We start from the raw sequence: 20,004 nt of genomic DNA, 5'->3' as shown, positions 1-20,004 counted from the left end.
GTGGCTTTGTTTCTATCCATTTGGTGAAGTACTCGATGGCGACCACCACGTAGCGGAGGTTTCCTGGAGCTATTGGCAATGGTCTAACTAGGTCCATTGCCCATCGCTGGAGAGGCCATGTTGGGCAAATTAGTGCTGTTTGAGCCCCTGTTCTATTTGAGTGTGTTGCTGAGGGTTGGCAACCTTCGTAATGCTGTACTAGCGAGGCTACATCGTTGATTGGTGTTGGCCAGTAAAATCCTTGTCTGAATGCTTTGCCCACTAGAGCCCTAGGTCCATTGTGTGAACCGCATGAACCCTCGTGTATCTCCTTTAACAGTTGTTTTCCCTCACTGGATGCGATGCACTTGAGTAGTGGTGCTGTTACTCTAGCCTTGTATAGTTCATCGTTGAAGATTCTGTACCCTCATGCCCTTTGTTGTATCCTTTTTTCTTCCTCTTTGGTTTCTGGTTCATGATATCCTTTGAGATAGGCCATTATGGGCGTTCTCTAGTCTTCGCTGTGTATTGCATTGATGAGCCTTGGTGTTTTTATGTTTAGTTCTATCGAGGGTTGATTGATGACCTCATAGGAAACATCCAAGGGTAAGGTGATGCCTTGAGTTGTGGCTTTTGCTAGTTCATCAGCCTCGCTGTTCTCTAATCTCGGTATTGGTTTGGTTGTGATTCCTAGGAAGAAACCCTCGATCTTGCGAACTGTGTGCAAGTACTTTTGTAATTCAGGATCTCTGGCTTTGAAGCTTTTCTTGATATGGCCGAAGGTGACCTGGGAGTCAGTTTTGATGATTGCTCGCCTTACTGAGTGTGTGTGGAGCTTTGATAGAGCTAGTCTCACCTTACTGAGTGTGTGTGGAGCTTTGATAGAGCTAGTCTCGCCTTACTGAGTGTGTGTGGAGCTTTGATAGAGCTAGTATGACTACTTCATATTCTGTGCTATTGTTTGTGCATTGGAATTCTAGCCTCGCTACATATCTAAGTTTGATACCGGATGGTGAGGTTAAGATTGCTGCTATTCCAGCTCCTATTGAACCCCATGCTCTGTCTGTGTGCACTGTCCATATTGGTTCTGTGACTTCTGCTATATTGTGAGTGTCGGGGGTCCAATCTGCCAAGAAGTCTGCGAGGGCCTAAGATTTGATTGTGTTTCTCCCTACGAACTCTATTGCAAAGTCGTTGATTTCAGAGGCCCATTTTCCTATTCAGCCTATGGCTTCTAGGTTCTTGAAGATGTTGTCAAGCGGGAAACTCAAGGGTATAGTGATCTTGTGTGCCTAGAAATAGTGCTTTAGTTTTTTAGAGGCCATGACGACTGTGTATGCTACCTTCTCCATTTATGTATAGAACTTTTTTGCTTCATTGAGGGTTTCGAATACGTAATACACTGGTAGCTGCTTCTTTTGATGCTCTTCTTGATTTTCTTTTACTAGTACTGCACTGACGGCATGTGGTGAGGCTGCGACATATAGGAGGAGCAGTTCACTTGGTTGGGGGCTGGCGAGGGTTGTTAGGTTGTGTAGGTAGGCCTTCAAATCCTCGAAAGCCTTTTTTGTTGGGGTCCCCAGCTATACGGATCTGTGTTTTTTAGTACTTCAAAGAAGGGGAGCCCTCGCTCCATGGACCTTGAAATGAATCTGTTTAATGCCGCTAGGATTCCTACGAGCCTCTGTGCTAGCTTTCTTGAGGTCGGGGGTTCCATGCTGAGGATTGCATCAATTTTCTCTAGATTGGCCTCGATTCCTCTTGCTGAGACGAGGCAACCGAGTAGCCCTTGCTTACACCAAATATGCATTTCTCTGGATTTAATTTGAGCCCCACGTAGCGAAGGTTGTTGAAAGCTCTACGGAGGTCCTCAATGTGTTATTGTTTGAGCTTGCTTTGCACAACGATATCATCGACATAAGCTGAGATTGCTTTGTCCTCTTTGAATACTTTTGCTGTCATGCGGGCGAAGGTTGACCCTGCGTTGCGTAACCCCTCTGCCATTCTTCTGAAGCAGTACGTTTCGAAAGGAGTGATGAAGCTTGTTTTTCCTTGTCTTCATGGTTCATCCAAATTTGATGGTAACCTAAAAAGCAGTCCAGGAGTGACAAGAGCTCGCAACTAGTTGCTGAATCGATGAGTGTGCTTATTCTTGGTAATGGGAAATCATCCTTAGGGCAGGCTTTGTTTAGGCTCATGAAATCGACGCATATTCTCCACTTGCCATTTTTCTTTTTAACTAGCACGACATTTGATAGCCAAGTGGGGTATTTAACTGGTTGGATGACCCCTGCGTCAAGCAATCTTTGGACCTCCACCTTGGCTATCTGCTTTCTTTCTTGAGACATTTTGTGAAGCTTTTGCTTGATCGGGGGGTCATTTTTGTCAATGTCGAGTGTGTGCTCAATGATGGACCTGTCTACCACTCGGAGGTCCTCTACGGACCATGCGAAGATGTCGTTGTTGTCGCGTAGGAAATGGATGAGCTCGGCCTTGGTTTTGCCATCCAGCATAGCGGAGATGATAACCTGCTTGCTGGTGTTTCCTGCAAATAGTGGTACTTTCTTGGTTTCTTCTACTGGCTTCGCCCTGGCTTGTTGTTCTGGTTTGTTTGGTGAGGGTATCTTGACTTTTGGCTTTTCTTTGTCGAGGTTGTGTACATTTTTCTATCCTAGGATGGCTATTTCTTCTGCTATTCTAGGGAGGTCATGGTTATCGTATACGGCAATGATGCCTCTGGCGGAGGGCAGCTTCATACAGAGATTGCTCGGGTGGAGGACTGCGCTGAAAATGTTTGTGACCCCTCGGCCGAAGATTGCATTGTAGTTATATAGCTGTCAACCACATCGAAGGTTATGTGCTCTATCCTACTGTTGCTTTAGTCGTCGGAGGTTACTGGGAGTGTGATTTTGCCTATGGCTTTCACTTGTTTGCCCCCGAATCCATATATCGGACATCCAGCCGGCTAGAGAAGATTTCAGTCTAATTTCATGTTGTCGAAGGTTGAAGCGAATAGGATGTCGACAGAGCTGCTAGTGTCGACCAGGATCCTTGTTACTACCCAACCAGCTAGATTTGTCTTGATGACCATGGCATCGGTGTGAGGGTAGTCTTTTAGTTTGAGATCCATGCTGTCGAAGGTTATTGGGATGTGAGACCATTGCAAATTCCTGTGTGGCCCTTCAGTGGCTAGGTGGTGTACTCGCCTCATATGCTCTTTGCACCGTCTCTTGTTGCCGTGATCATCGTTGGATCCTCCGGTGATTGCGAGTATCACACCGAATGTTGCGGCTGGGTTGTTGATTGTTGGTTGATGGGGTTGGCTCGCAGGTTTTGGTTTTACTTCTTGTTGTTGCGGCTGAGTTGATGGTGGCGGGGGTGGTGGTGGTAAGGCTCGATGTTGGCTTTGTATTTGTGGTGGGGTTGGTGGGTGAGTAACCGTGTATGGTTGGCTATTGGAGCGATTGCTATAGCCGTACGATGGCTGGGGGTTGTCGTAGGTGTTGTAATGGTGATAGGAGGGATTGTAGCCGGCGAAGGTTGGGTATTGCTGAGGATGTTGTTGCGAGGGGATGTCATAATTTACTGGCGTGTATTGGTATGGGGTGGTCGCGGGGGTGGTTTGTCTCCTTATGTAGTTAATAGGTTTTGGTGGGCCTGTAGCAGTGGCTTGCTGTGCTTCTTGATATTCTTTTCCCTTCACGAAACATGCGCATTGCTTTGTTGAGTGGCCTTTGCCTGGTCTGTAGAAATGGTAGTATAGCTTCGCTGGATCTCTTGGGTTGGGTCTACTTTGGGTATTGTCTCTGTTGTTGTTCTGGCTGTTGGTGGGGGTCTATTGAGATGCTAGAGTTGGTTGCTGTCTTTGGCGCTACGGAGGTGTGGTCTCTATGGTGTTCACATTGATTGGTTCGTTGCGAGGGTACTGGTTGTGCTATGGTGGCCTCGGGGGCAACCGCGTTTGAGGTTTCAAAGCCTTAGTCTTCGAATGGAAGATAGTGCCTGATCTGATGTACTTATCCATGACCTCGTGTAACTCTAAGATGGTTTGTGGTGGCTTCTGCGCTACCCTTGAGGAGCATGGCCCTGGTATTACTCCATTGACTGCTACTAGAATCACTGCATCAACTGTTATATTTGGTGTTCTCGCTCTGAGTTGGACGAATCTTCGCTAGAAGTCTCGGAGGGGTTCTCTTTTGGCTTGAGTACAGGTGAGCAATTCCATGGGATTGGTCACCGAGGGGCTGATACCTTTCAAATTGTTGCATAGTTTTTCATGAAGGCTCCCCTAGGAATCAATGGAGCCTAGCGGGAGGTTGCTGTACTAGCTTTGGGCAATGCCCCGTGCTATAATCATGAAGGATTTTCCCATGGTGTACTCATCCTCGCCTGCCGCTACCACTACCACTTCATAGCTCATTACGAATTGGTGAGGGTCTATGCTTCCGTCGTACCTTGGTAGGTTCTGTGGTTTGTACTCGAGCGGACAACTTTTGGTTTGGAGTATCTAGGTCAATGGGGATTTTGGATCATATGGCATTGGCGAAGGTTGGTTTTTGTGGTGCTGTGGTTCGGCTGGGGGAATGTATTCTAGGTAGAGCAGGTGGAATTGAGGTGATGGGGGTGGGGGTGGGTTTGGGTGGGGCAGAGGTGGATTTGGGTGGAGCGGAGGTGGATTTGGGTGGAGCAGAGGTGGCAAGTCGTGTTGTTCAGGTAGATAATTTGGATTAGCTTCGATCGAAGCTAGGTACTCATCCATTTGCCTGAGTTGTTCTCTGGCTTCGTCTGCTTTCTACCTTATCATGTGAAGGCGAGCTTGCCTCTGGTGGGCTTTGACTCAACGTCTTTTTTCCTAGAGTTCCTTGTGCATCTGGTTAAGGGCCTCGAGGCCTCTCACCTCTGCACCTTCATCGTCATCCTCCGGTACGTAATCAGTTTCTTCCATTCTGGATGGTTCGGACTAGGGGTTGGCTCTGGCCTCAGCTACCTCGGTCCCATCCGACCCAGGCTATGTTCTCGTCAGTTGAATGATGGGTTGAAGTACTGGAGTCCTGCCAGCTCTGCTTGTAGAGCTTCCTACCGCTGAGTCCGACCCTCGCGGCGGGGGCGGATCCCTTTGGGTGTTTATTCTTGTTGTTGCCATGGTTTTCGAGGAGTGGCAGACTAGGGTCCCCATGGACGGCGCCAACTGTGGGGTCACTCCTGGACTCTCGCCCTCCCTAAGGGACATGGGGGGGAGGCTGAGGGTTTCCCATAGGTGAGTGACAAAACTGTCATGAAGGGATGAGCGAGGGTATGGGAAAGCAAGGAAAAGTGCAGATTAAATGCCCATTAATTCATCCAAAAAAAGTTCAACCTTTCTTACATGAGCGCCCCAGGCATTTATAGGCCATATCCGGTGGCGCGGTGGAATTACATTAGGGTCAGACCCTAACCGTTACATGCTATACAAGGGCTAGGGATACGACGGTAATATCCTTTCCTCAGCCAACCACTCCTGGGTCTAGCTATTGATGGGCCAGTCCCTTTCTGAGGCAGGCAGCGAACTTTGTGCATCCCAGTGTGGGTTTGTTCATAGTCTCCACCTCCTGACCGTCTCGCCACGCTCCACTGGCATAGCTGACCTTCGAGCATGCCACCTTCTTGCCATGCTCCACCAGCACAGCTGACCTTCAAGCATGCCACCTAAACACACAGGCAAAATATACCAAACATGGGCACCCTCGTCATGGGGGTGGCGCCTAGGACAAGGGTGGATTAGTCAAGCCAGCTCTAGGTCGAGGGTTAGGGGAGGAGCGATGCCGGAGGTACCCCCCCAACAATATAAATCATACTCCTAGGCCTTTCATGAGTATCTAGAGATCACCCAAATCTCATAGACTGTGACTAGTAGTTGAACTCATATAGGTGTATTCCTCAAAAGATGTTCTATAGGACAACATCTTTGCTTCCGCAAGCCACTTGAAACACATTAAGGTAAAAACCAACCTGCCTTACAGCAAAGGAAAGACGTGCATCTGACATGGGCCAAGTTAAGGGTCTTTCCTCATAGTCTACCACTAGCTTGTTTCACCATCCTACTTCACGGGATCTCCGATCACATAGAACAGGTTACCACCATGATAGACTTCATGTAGGTCTCAAGCCTATTTCACTCGATGCACTATCTATCACATTATGTTACAGTCCCTTAGTGAATTAATCTGCCAGATTTTTAGATGTGTGGACATAGTCCAACGCTATCACTCCGAAGTTTCTCAATTTTCTGACAGATTTTAATCTCTGCTTAACATGCCTTGTGGACTTCATGTTATCCTTAGAACTGTTTACCTTAGTTATCATAGTTTGGTTGTCACAGTTCATAGAAATAACTGGTATAGGTTTCTCTACAACTGGTTAATCCATAAGGAGTTCACGTAGCCACTTGGCCTCAGTGCTAGCGGTGTCTAATGTTGTGAATTCTGCTTCCATAGTTGACTTTGTTAAAACGGTCTGCTTGCAAGACTTCTAGGAAACAGCGCCACCTCCAAACAAGAACACATATTGCTTGTGGCATAAAGCTCATCAGCATCAAATATCTAGTTAGCATCACAGAAACCCTCTAGTACCTTCGGGTACCCAGTATAGTGAATGCCATAGCTCATAGTATCTTTGAGATAACACGGTACTCTCTCAAGAGCACGCCAATGATTCTCCCGAATTTGACACAAACCGGCTTAGTTTGCTCACAGCAAACGAGATATCAAGTACCCTAGAATTTATAATTAAGAATCTATATCCAACGTTGTGAATAACATAACCAAGGAAAACACAATCAATAGTTTTAGGTCCAAGTTTGCGCTTTTTGTTAATTGACACATTCACTTTGGCCAAACAACCCCAAGTGCGCAAATATGAGAGATTTAATCTTTTATTTTTCCATTCCTCAAATGGTGTGATTTCTTTATTCTTTGTAGGAACTCTATTCAGGACATGACATGCTGTCAAAATAGCCACACCCCACCATTCCTTAGATAGACCCGTTGTCTCCAATATGGCGTTAACCAACTCAGTTAGAGTGCGGTTCTTTTTTTCGGCAATCTCATTGGACTATGGTGAATATGGCAGTGTCCTCTCATGAATAATTCCATGTTCTACATAGAAATAAAAAAATTCACTTGAAAAGTATTCTTCACAACGATCAGACCTTAATCGTTTAACTTTCCTCTCAAGTTGATTTTCTACTTCAGCTTTATAGATCTTAAAGTAATGCAATGCTTCATCTTTTGTTTTTAACAGGTACACATAGCAAAATCTAGTACAATCATCTATAAAAGTCATGAAATATATTTTGCCACCTTTAGTCAATTCACCATTCATCTTGCATAAATCGGAATGTACTAGTTCTAATGGCACCAAGTTCCTCGCCTCCGTAGCCTTGTGAGGTTTACGAGGTTGCTTAGATTGCACACACACATGGCACTTAGAACCTTTGACCAAATTCATTTTCGGGATTAAATTCAGATTTGTAAGCCGCGATAGACAACTAAAATTAACATGACAATGACGTGAATGCCAAATATTTGACTCATTAGGGATAATAGCATTGTTCACAATCTTATTACATACATCATCATGCAAGGATAAGCGGAACAAGCCTCCGCAATCGTAACCTTTACCAACAAAAGTTTCATACTTTGACAGTACACGTTTATTGGACTCGAAGACAATTTTATAACCATCTCGAGAACATTGAGAGCCGCTAACTAGATTCTTTTTGATGGAGGGAACATGCTGCACGTTCTTCAGCAACACCGTCTTTCCCAAAGTGAACTTCAGAATGATCGTACCAACATCAAGAACACGCACATGGGACTCGTTCCCCATCAGCAAGGCTCTAGTCCCGTTGACCTGATAAGAAGAAAACAAAGAGGCATCGGCACACACATGAATATTAGCCCCAGTGTCCATCCACCACTCAGGTGAATGACAAACTGAAAAAACAGTAGGTAAAAAATTACCATACCAAAATGTTCCTCCTTCAGCCTTGCTAATAACCATGTTTGCAGATTTCTTCTCTTGCTTAAATTTGCGGTCGGGGCATGAACTTGCCCAATGCTCATCACTCCCGCAAACAAAGCAACCACCATCTTTGTTCTTTTTCTTCTTAAAAGTGGTTGTTTGTTTAGGCTTCGAGTAGTTCTCTTGCTTGTGCTTCTTCTTATTATGAGATGCATTTGAAATTTTCTTCTGCACCATATTGGCACTAGAAGACTCAACGCCTTTTCACACGTGTCTTTTGCTCTCGCCCTCTCCTCAACATCAAAAGATCTAATAAGCTGAGCCACGCTAAACTCTTGTCTCTTGTGTTTTAAAGAGGCAACAAAATTCCTCCAAGAAGATGACAGCTTAGTGATTATACCGTCGGTCACAAACTTATCGGGCAACACACATAGGAACTGTTCGAGTTTCTTAGCTAGTGCTTGTATCTCATGAGCTTGTTCGACCACAGAACGGTTGTCAACCATAGAACGGTTGTCAACCATCTTGTAGTCCAATAGCTACTCCATGAGGTACAGCTCGCTACCGGCGTTAGAAACACCAAACTTAGCATCAAGTGCATCCCATAATTCCTTGCCTGACGTGTAATGAAGGTAGCTGTCCTCATAGTTACTATGAAGTACACTAATCACGGTGTCTCAAAACATGTTATCGGCTATCTTGAACTTTTTTTCCTCCTAAGGAGTTAATTGTTTAGGTTTTCTCTGTGCGGCGTGATAGCAGTTCATAGCAGTAAGCCACAACACCATCTTAGCACGTCATGTCTTGTAATTTGTTCCATCAAAATCATTTGACTTCAAAGCAGCAGCAAAACCACTAACAGAAAATTTCCTAATATCAGGTTTTTGGATTATTAGAAATTTAGGTATTTTTATATTAAAATTAATCCAAAAAAATAATAACAAATTTATGATGACAAATATGTGCACGTGTGTGATTTTACTACACCTCAGATTAATAGCAAATATGTTCATAAACAACATACTGATCATAGCGAAAATGAGATTGAATTTAACCAATTTGAGAATAGAGATGTACCCTACGGAGTGACCCATGCTCAAAGCACTGGTGGCTCCAGTTCCACTCATGGTGAGTTGCTCAAAGTCGCGGACTACAGTCGATGTAGAAAGGTGTACGCAGCGCAATCCCTCGAACGTCCACCGAAAAAGTAGACGATCCGAGGAAGAAGAAGAAGACGTCAGCAGTCATTAGGAAGAAGCGAGCAGTCGTGAAGACGCACTCCAAAAACCTGATCGCCCCCACAGCCGAGCAGATGTCACAGACGCAGACTGCGGTTCCGGAGGCCTGCTCTCCCAACTCTCCGTGCACGTAGATAATCGGAACGGGAAACTTAGAAGGCAATTCATTTGTGAGAAGTGAAAAACACTAATTGACTATCTTAGGATTTTTCAAACTAGGAACTTCCAATGATAGTTCTATTGTTGTTATATCTTTTTCCAGGAGGATCGGTATATGTATATATATAGGGAGAAAAACTTCTTACTTCCACATCAACTAGCAATATTATACTAATTAACATTACACCTTCATGTCTAATCATGGACTTAAACAATAAAGCCCATTAATGTTTGTATATATATATAAAGACTATTCTGCAGCTGGCTATAGAATAACTTATTTTACAGCCACCTTGATTTACGATAATGTTTGTACCAATTTACGATAATATAAATATGTATTTACGATACTCGTGTTAGTATAACTTACGGTGATATTTACCATAATATTATAGTAAATCACTTAGTAAGGAGTTACTACAGTCTTGTAAATTAGCATAGTAACTATCGTAACTCAAAGTGGCCACATAATAAATTATTATATGGCAAGCTGCAAAACAGTAGTTATATATATATATATATATATATATATATATATATATATATATACTGTTTATATATATATATATAACTACTGTTTATATATATATATAAACAGTAGTTATATATATATATATATAAACAGTATATATATATATATATATATATATATATATATTATATATATATATATATATATATATATATATATATATATATATATATATATATATATATATATATATATGGGTTCTTTCATATTTATTAGAATCTAACATTAGCCAACACGACACTCGACGACAGCTCCATCAATTAATTAATGAGTTTATGATCCGTGGCGTGCTCTCACCATCACGCGCGGAGCAGTTCATGATCTGTCGGTCGGTCCATGGGCCATGATGGGCCATGCCATGGCATTCATGGCAACAATGGCACCAGTCACCAGAGGCCCGGGCCCCATCACTGCGAGCGGTTCCCCTTTTCCGTTCCGCGTCTCCCCCCTCGCCTCGCCGTCGTGTCCGCAGTTCCATTCCCCCACATTCCCCTCCCGAGAGCAGAAGCTGCCATTTCAACGAGGACGAGCCCGCTGCCGTCGCCGTCCATAGGTCCCTCCCCCACCGCCGCGGTACCGCGCACACAGCCACCTGCTCCGCGTTGGATCTACAGCGAGCGAGCGAGCGCCACCCGGGGCTCTCGTCGCCGTCACCGTCAGCGTCACCCACCCGCCGTCCTCTTGCCTCCCAAGTCTCCTCCCCTCCCACCCCCGCACCCCCAGTCACCACAGAAAATTCCAACCCAACCACCTCCGCGGCCGCGGCCAGCTGCTGCCCTCAGCTTTATTTAAACCAACCGTCCGCCACGGCGAGCCCGACGACTCCCCCGGCCGCCTCCCCCGCCAGCTCCCCCTCACCGCCGACCATCCACGCCTCCAAGCGCCGCCGCCTCGGGACCGCCGCCACGGGAAACTCTCATCCGAAGGGCGGCGGGGGCTCCGCCCCTCGCTGCCGCTCGTCGACGACTCCGCTCTCCGCCTCCTCGTCTTTCTCAGCCGGAGGCGGCGGGGTTTGAGTTTGACCCGCTCGACCCGGACGCTGACCCGCCCCCCAGGCTGCTCACGCCCGACGAGCTGAGGCGCTGCAAGAAGGCGCTCGAGAACAAGCTCGGGAAGGCCGCTAAGCTTGCCAAGGAGTTCTACGGCCTCCAGGTATTCTCCCCCCCCCCCCCCCCCCCCCCCCCCCCCCCCCCGCTATCTACATCAGATTTACTAGAATAAAGGGAACATAAATAAATACATATACCTTAAGTGTGTTAACATGAGGCGAGGACACCAACAAAATTGGGTTGCCAAAGAAAATGCAGAGGGCGAATTTTGTTCATTAGCTAGCATGAGCCTACCGTGGGATCTTCCAACTTTGTAGGCCAGTGCAGATTACTTCTATGTGAAGCATCTAGGTAGGCCCTGGTGTACACTTTACAGACACAATGATAAGTCTTGGACACAACGATTTGTTGATTACAATGATAAGTCTTAGGCCTTTTGACTTTCCTGAACTATATCATAACATAACGTGTAACATTATCTTCACTTCGAACCTAAGATTTGGACCAGCAAAGCGTATTGGATGAGTAGAGGCTTGTAGCTTCACAATGCGGCTTCAGTCAAACTAGCACTTAGGCAAACAATTGCAAAACCTGGTCTAATTATACTCCCAGTCCCTCCTCTTCTGCGAACCAGTCGTTCCCGTTGCCTGTAGCTTCTCTTTCAAGACATATGATTGCATAGTCCCCATGCTTCTTGTTCACTTCCTGTGAATTGATGTTCTAATCGTTTTTATCTATCAGAGTTAGAAGGAGATGTTTTTGAGGTAGAACTGATGCCATCCAATACTGAATTCTGTATAAACAGCTGAATTATCTGCTGTTAGCACATTGCTGTAACAAGTGCAGAAACCCATGCTGTTGAATTTATTTCAGTGAAAGAGATAGAACCAATCCTTTGTTATGCAATTTTTTTGTGTCAAGTCCAATGTACCAAGAAATCACACACTTGTCTCTTCCATTCCTTTCATTTTGTTTTATCGAATAAGTAGGAGAGCTGTGTATTATTGCACTAAAATAGAAGTTTAACAAATACAGCACACACAACATCCCCACAATTAACTTTTGTTCATTTCTTCCAAATTGTCAAAGCAAGATTTTTTTTGTTGTTGTTGTTGTAAAGATTTACAAGTTAGTTGTCATAGGAAATATTTTTTGAACTAAGACAAACAACCTTGTTTTCAGGATATAAGAACAGAGCTTCAGTCAGCACAAAAATTTAGTGTTGCTCGGAAACAAGAAAATAGGGGAAGAAACCGCTACACTGATGTGTTGCCATGTAAGCCCATGAATTTGTACAGGGTTGCAGGTGTAGATAGGAAGATCCCATATCGAATCATTAATTTTGTTTAACTTGATTTCTTTTCCGTAGTTGATCGAACCAGAGTACGGTTAGAGTCTTCAACAGGTAATGATTACATCAATGCCAGCCATATAGAGGTAAAATTGGCATGTTTCCTTGTACTTTGTTTTTTTTATGCATATTTCCTTTTTGGTCCAGTAACTCCAATCATTGTCTGACTTGTGCCATATAAACTTCGCAGATTGCTGGCAGAAATCTAACAAAATTCATTTCTACTCAAGGACCGCTAGCCAATACGATTGGGGATTTTTGGCAGATGGTATATGATAATCACTGTCCTGTGATTGTTATGGTCACCAAATTTGATGGTCTTAAGGTGCTAGGATACAACATAATCTTGTTTTTGTACTTGAAATTTATTAGCTACTTCCTCTTAATTGATAATATAATTTTAAATAGTATCCACATTCAAATAATTGCAGTGTGATGAGTATCTACCATTGAGTAAGGGGCAGGATATTTTTGGAAAGTTTACCATTAAGACTACAAAGGTCAGGAAAGATGGTCAGTTAGTGTTGCGTGGCGTGGAGATTCGACGGGATGAGGTGAATATATATAAAGTTGTTTACATGCTTTCTGTTCTAGGTAAAGTGTAAGATAGGCAGGTCCACCATGGAGTCTACTATTCTGTATTTTACATCATAGTGTATACATTTCAAGATGAAGAATTATTTCTTGTGCCAAAAACATAGAAAGATAGACTTGAGTTCAGCTTTTGGAGGAGCTTGTAGCTGTGCATAAGCATTTCCCTTCTGGAGGAAAGACTATGGTTATAATCTGGTTCAATTAGATGTGTAGTTTATATTAGTTCTGGATTACTGTCTGGTCAACCTAGGGTGCTCATGCATACTTATGTGGTAGTGAAGGTTTTGGTTTAATATTTTTGGGCCTTTACCTATCATAGGCAAATCAGCCAGATAGTGGCATTGCAACGTGTCCTGGTAACAGTGTAATTAGTTAGTGAGATCAGTTGCCAATTCTTGCTGAGATAGTATTGCTGAGTGAGATGCCAAATCTTCTTATTGAGATCCTGCAGATTCTTTGGCCAGTAATTTTCAGTTTTTCACCTCATTTTCTTCCATGAGTTCTTTTGTTTCCTCACATTGTCTCTTCTTTTGTTTATCATTCCCTATAGGTTTATCATCTTCTCGTTCTCCTTTGCATTATAGTATGGAATTCTTGCAATTTTTTGCTGAAGGATTATATCATTGAATTTTCTCCCGTCTGTGTTTCTTTATGTTTTAGTCAGATGAAGTGCGATCTCTTCTCCACATTGAGTATCCTGAGTGGCCTGACCATGGGGTACCAAATGGCAGTGCTGATGTAAGAAGGATTCTAAAAAGATTGTATTACATTCCAAGGGAACGGCCAATAGTTGCACATTGCAGGTTTGTTTCAAATCATGAAATCAATATTATGCTTTTTGTAGGTTTTTTTTAAATGCCTTGCTTTCTGGTGGGACCTTTCCTATATGGCTATAACTTATTCACTATCTCAGTAAAATTGCTTTCTCTTACAGCGCAGGCATTGGAAGAACAGGTGCTTATATCACCATCCATAATACAATATAGAGAGGATTTTACTTGGAGAACAGGGGGCTGTTGATCTTGTCGAAACTGTCAAAAAATTTAGATCACAGTGACCTGGAATGGTCCAAACAGAGGTATGGTTGATCTTTCTTTATTTTTTTCTCTGGGGCCTAGTTACATAATCCTCACTTGCACAGAGTAGCTTCCATACAGTGTAGTACTTGCTTACCAAAAGACTTCAGAAAGTGTCTGCTCTGCATGATGGTTATTGTTATCTTTTTTCTGCTGAACAATTAGTGAATGCATGGTTGCTCATAACTATACTGTAATGACTAAATCTGAACTTTAGCTATAATTTTAGAAGTGGTACAGAGTTATTTGTTATATATAAAGGTGGGTTTTCCAGGGCCCTGTTTAGTTCCCTCCAAAACACCAAATTTTTCAAGATTCTCCGTCACATCAAATCTTTGGACGCATGCATGAAGCATTAAATATAAATAAAAAATAAAACTAATTACACAGTTTAGACGAAATCCACGAGACGAATCTTTTAAGCCTAATTAGACTATGATTGGACACTAATTACCAAATAACAACGAAAACGCTACAGTAGCGTTTTGCCAAATTTTTTGGCAACCAAACTGGCCCCAGGTCTAGGTGGTAGGTAGGTATTCTTTTGCTTGGTAATTGCAGTATGCGGCTATCAGTTGCTCTGCGGAGGGGTCTATGGGAGTTGTGATATTCTGATCACTAGGGGTATTTCAGTCAAATTATATTATCCTTTGATCGAGCAATTCTGAAGAGTAACACATTAACAGATTTGCTAGAAGTGCTTCCATTTAGTTTCCCAAATGACTTTTCTGCTTTGCAGGAACAATACAAGTGTTGCCACCAGGCAATCATAGATGAATTCAAAGATCTTGTATCGAGTTGAAAACATTGAACCGCTTTTGAGGTAGGTCTCATGTGCACACTTGTCTGTGACAAACGTTTGCTTGACTGCATGAATAGTCCCAGAATCTTTGCATATCTTCTAATTTTGGTTCTATTTGCCTTCAGGAACGTGTAACACCAGCAGTGATGTTGTACTGATGTATCTGACAGCGTGATGCTTCTTTACTTGCTCCATTCTTCAAGCTTCGGTAAGAGCCTTCATGTACAGCATGAAGTCTGAAATGTTGGGTTTTATCTGGAGTCTGAAGCCTTTCTAACATTCCCTGGTCTCAAGTATTTGGGGTTCGATGGATATGTCCAACCTTCTGTGATCTAACATTCCCTGGATCACATAAAGATCGGCGCACACTATTATTCTCTCCCGGAATTAGAATTTAGATGATGTTAGGATATCAATATTGATCGTGGCATCGCCCCCCAGATTGTATTTTTGGTTAATGGTGTATGCATGAAATATAATGCACAAGAAAGATTTGATATTGGTGTTTTGTGGAGCGTGCACGTGCGCACACACACACACGATCGTTTCCAGGAAAGATTGACGTGCGCACTATTCAGTCAAATATTCAGGTATGATCCATTGTTGGTGACTGCGTAACAGGTTGGGTATCACAAGGTTTGTATGTTGAAGAGTTTTTTTTTGCGAGATTACACAGAACCATGCTCACAATGCATGTACACTCACAACTGTGAACACTACACCTATGAGCATCTTTAACTAGGCTGGCAAATCCTTGAGACGAGATTGACGGAAGTTATCATAAATGCCTCGCTGTCCATGAAACTTCGTTGCCTACCAGGTTTGGTCTATGGAATCGTGCAAAGTAGACCAAGCTGGAGGTGACTTGTCCTCTAATACATCGTGGAAGCATCTTGCGCAGGGCGAATTGTCTGGGTTTAGCTCAGAACTTAAGGGTACACAAATTCGAAACGCATTCTGTAGTTGACATACTGTAGAGCAAGAAGCTTACCACCCTGCATAACCTGCATGGTAGCGTCGGTATCTGAAAGAGTAGCGTGTCCAGTGCCCCAAAGGTATGCTGGATCAGACAGTATCAGTTCAATTCATCTGGTTGACAGGAACACACGGACTGAAAAGTAGAAACGAGTGCCTCAATTTTCAAACACCGACACTCTCAAGCAGATACGTGAACGACATTTTCTGAAAAGAAGAGTTGTGAATCTTCAAGTTGATATAGATCATACACTGCATGTTCAACTCAAAGAGAAGATGTAAGGACCGAATGACACAAGGGAGAGAGGTTGAATTGGACTACTAAAAAATTAAAGTGATAACCGTAGCCTATGTAAATGGCAACCAAGTTTAGTGAAAAGCACACTAATAAGTATTTAGGACCATCGTAATAAACAAGTCCTTAGCAAGAGTCCACAATAAGAATAATGCCCTTAGGACCCCCCCCCCCCCCCCCCCCCCCCCTAAGTAATCTACCATGCTATCCTAGTTGTCACTCAAGTTAACACAACAACAAAGCCATAAGACATGAAAGTAGTGCAAGAAAGAAAGACAGGCAAAGAGAATGAGAATTTTCCTATGGTGTCGGGTTGTTGCCACAACCTCTTCATCCATGTTGGAGCACCAAGAGTCACGAAGACTCAATTAAGCTCCACCATGCACAACTTTTGGAGCCTTCTTAACAAGAATACTGTGAAAGCTCAGAAGTCCTACACTAGTCCGTTTAGGTGATGGCAATCACGATTGACATGTCTTCAGGCAACACCTTCAAGAAATGCAAGCAAGAACACCAATAACACTCAAGGATAACCCCCAATCTTCAATTCTTGGCTTGGATGGCTCTTTAAACACCCCACACTCCCTAAGTGCTAGCAACAATGGGTGAGAGAGCAGCTCCAAATGAGTCAGGGGTACCACTTATGTAGGTGGTCAAGAGGCTAGTAGCCATTGGAAAAAGTTGGCAAATGCAATGTCCACTGCGCTGGCCTTCTCTTGCCTTCACCATATCATATGGTGACACTATGCTGGTCTGTTTCTCCAATGCTTAAAGAAGCCAATAAACCAAAATTTTTTGCCGTCGAGAGTCACAAAGTCTCAACCAGATCATAGGTCATAGTATAGAGACCTGTCTAGCTTGTCATGGATTTTGTAAGGAAAATGGCATCTAGCATGGGCCATATGTGATTTTGGTGTTTAATTGACAACATGATCAAATGGACTAATGTTGTTTGCTAGTATACAAGGTATTTAGTCTATTTGGATGTAAGGATGGCTTGGACAAAGGCAACATGAAGATCAAGTGATCAACACCTCAAGGAAGATCAAGGAGCAACATTGAAGATCATAAAAGACATGCTAGAAGCCCAAGACATCAAGTAGAAGAAACAAGAAAAAGAAGACACGAAGAAACAGAGCCAAACATGCTCTATCCAGAGCCACCAAAATTCTCTAGTGTTGCCTCTCTATAGGCACCGTAGATTAGGCTTCAAAAGGTTCAGTCAGGCAATAGTTTGTAGAGAGTTTAGCTGAAGAACGGATAACTCCGGTGGTTGAAGAGGGAAGGCACCTGAGTAAAGGGTGTAGCTCTAGAAGAATATGCAGAGAAGTTGGAGGCCTCGGTGAGGCACTCGATTTGTTAGATGCTAGGCACCGGAGAAAGGAAGAGTGTTCCGGTTCTCTCTAGAGAAGAAACCGAGAGCTCCTAGGGTCACTGGAACCTTCCAATGGCATTGGAGAACGGGCATGGGAGGAAGGTGAATGGACCATGATGCCTAAGAGGCGGATTGAATTAGGCTTCTTAAAACTAAAACTCAGCCTCTAATTCTACTTATCAATACATATGCAACAAATCTATCTAAATGTGCAACTAGGTTTTGCTAAGTATGTTTCTATTTCTATCGCAAAAAAGTTATTCAACCTAGGTTCCAATCCTACCAACTAGCCAAGCAAGCTAAACTAGAAAGGTAAGCACACAACCTAGAAAAAAGTAAAGCGCAGAAGCTTAATTGAGATAGAGTTGCAAACTTCTGTGAAGATAGTATTTTTCTAGAGGTATCGTGAAGCTCATGCTTCCCCTAGTCCTCGATGGAGCCCCTCGCAAGGATGCCCTCACAAGGGCCAAGCTTCCGGTCAGGTAACTCTGTGGATTGCCCATGGTCCTCCACATGCAAGTGGGTCTCCATGATGGCCTTCTCTAGGACCGCTCCCACCGTCTTCACTATCGTGTTTCTGTCCAAAACACAACAGGTCACATGTTCCTTTGAGTACACGCTCGGTGGCCTCTCCACACGTTGAAGGGTCCTGCAAGACTACAAAGCCCCTAGTGTACAAGTGTGGTGTATGCAAGCTGAAAGCATCTAGGCCCCTAGTTGGGTTTCGGTGATTAATGACAATACGAGATTACTATGACTAACGTGTGTTTTGCAGAGACAATTAAGTTAGGTCATGGTAATGGCAAATTGATTGGGCAATCATGGTCGTCATGCCCCTACGATGGAAATCGTTTTGGTTTTCAAAGGATGGACGACAAGGTTAATGATAGACTAGTTCTAAGTGTCGTTTGGTGTTGAAGAGACACATATAGTAGTTTAGGACTTTATTTTTCCTTTGGCCATACTATTAAGGAGGATATGGATGGGTAGCTTGACCTAGGTGAGTCTAGTGGGTTAGGTGTGGTGCACACTTGTCAAATCTAGCACTAGGTAGCTCCAAAGTAGCCCTTAGATCTATTGGAGAAAACTTCATTGACATATGATTGCGAGTTGAAAGTGAATGGAGGGTTAAATGTTGACCGGACGCTGGTTCTAGTGTGACCGGATGCTGGCACAGAGTCTAGTCAGTTCATTTGATCAAGGTGAAGTCGTCTGGTGCTACCGGACGCTGAGTTGAAAAGCGACCGAACGCTGGGTGCCAGCGTCTGGTCAACTCCAGTAAGGTTCCAGAGAGCAGTTTTTGTGACCAGACGCTGGTCAGTGTTCGGTCACAACTTAACTACTCAGTTTCGGGGAGAACTGACCAGAGCATCCAGTCACCTTGACCGGAGCGTTCGATCACCCCGTAGTGGCACATAACGGTTCGTTTTGAACGAGGGTGTATAAATACTTCCTCTATTCATGTGAGGGATCATTTTTGCTCATTTCAATAGTTGAGAAACACCCTTGAGAGTGCCAAAGAGAGCAAGGTCCTAGTGAGGTGATTGAGATTTGAGAATCCAAGATTAATGCCTCATTAGTGAAAGCAAGAGTAGCAAAGTGTGCATCCACCCTTCTCATTAGGCTTGTCGTGGTCAAGTGAGAGTTCGTGCTTGTTACTCTTGGTGATCGCCATCACCTAGATGACTTGGTGGTGACTAGGAGTTTGGTGATCATCCGGTGGAGCTTGTGGATGACCCAACTCAAGTTGTGAGCAGTTGTGGGTGATTCACCGTGATGGAGTGTCGAAGAATCAACCCGTAGAGAGCACTTGATCCTTGCGCAGATCAAGGGGGAGCTACACCCTTGCGCGGGTGCTCCAACAAGGACTAGTGGGGAGTGGCGACTCTCCGATACCTTGGCAAAACATCGCCGTGTTCCTTCTCCTCTCTTTACTTTGAGCATTTACTTTTGAGCAATTCAATTCTTGTCTTTACATTCTTAGAATTGCCATGCTAGAGTAGGATTGGAACTTAGGGAGCAAAACTTTTGTGCGATAGTTCAATAGGAACACTTTCTAGGCACAAGGGGTGAAGTGGGCTAACCATAGGGTTTAATTATTGCAAAGATTTTTAGAATTAGCCCAATTCACCCCCCTCTTGGGCATCTTGATCCTTTCAATTGGTATCGGAGCCTTATGCTCACGTATTTAGGCTTAACCGCGTAGAGAAAGATATCTCATGGGGATAGTCCTCTTCCTATCTTTGAGGGAGATGGTTTTCCTTATTAAAAAATCCGCATGGAGGCATATTTAGAAGCTCTAGATGTTGGAATACTTAGAGCCGCCTCACAAGGATTCCCAAAACCTCGGGATCCCATGCACCTTCAAGACGATAAAGTGAACTATGAAAAATGGAATGCAAATGCTAGAAACACCATCTTTAGAGGCCTTTGCAAAGATGTGTTTAACCGTGTGAGGAACCACAAGGACGCCCATGCACTATGGTCAGACATTTGTGCGCTCCATGAGGGAACTAAGAGCGAATGTGAGGAACACTATCATCTTGTCATGAAAAAGCTAAATTCATTTGAGATGCTT

General features: G+C 43.7%; 1 pseudogene; it reads left to right on the top strand.

Moving 5' to 3' along the window:
- Nucleotides 1-10,245: 10,245 nt before the first annotated feature.
- On the top strand, nt 10,246-15,320 carry LOC136479548 (protein-tyrosine-phosphatase PTP1-like; annotated as a pseudogene).
- The last annotated feature ends 4,684 nt before the right edge of the window (nt 15,321-20,004 follow it).

The sequence above is a fragment of the Miscanthus floridulus genome, chromosome 9 (assembly GCF_019320115.1).
Source record: "Miscanthus floridulus cultivar M001 chromosome 9, ASM1932011v1, whole genome shotgun sequence".
NCBI classification, from domain to species: domain Eukaryota; kingdom Viridiplantae; phylum Streptophyta; class Magnoliopsida; order Poales; family Poaceae; genus Miscanthus; species Miscanthus floridulus.
Note: the sequence above shows the minus strand (reverse complement) of the source record. Positions and strands in the feature narration are given on the sequence as shown.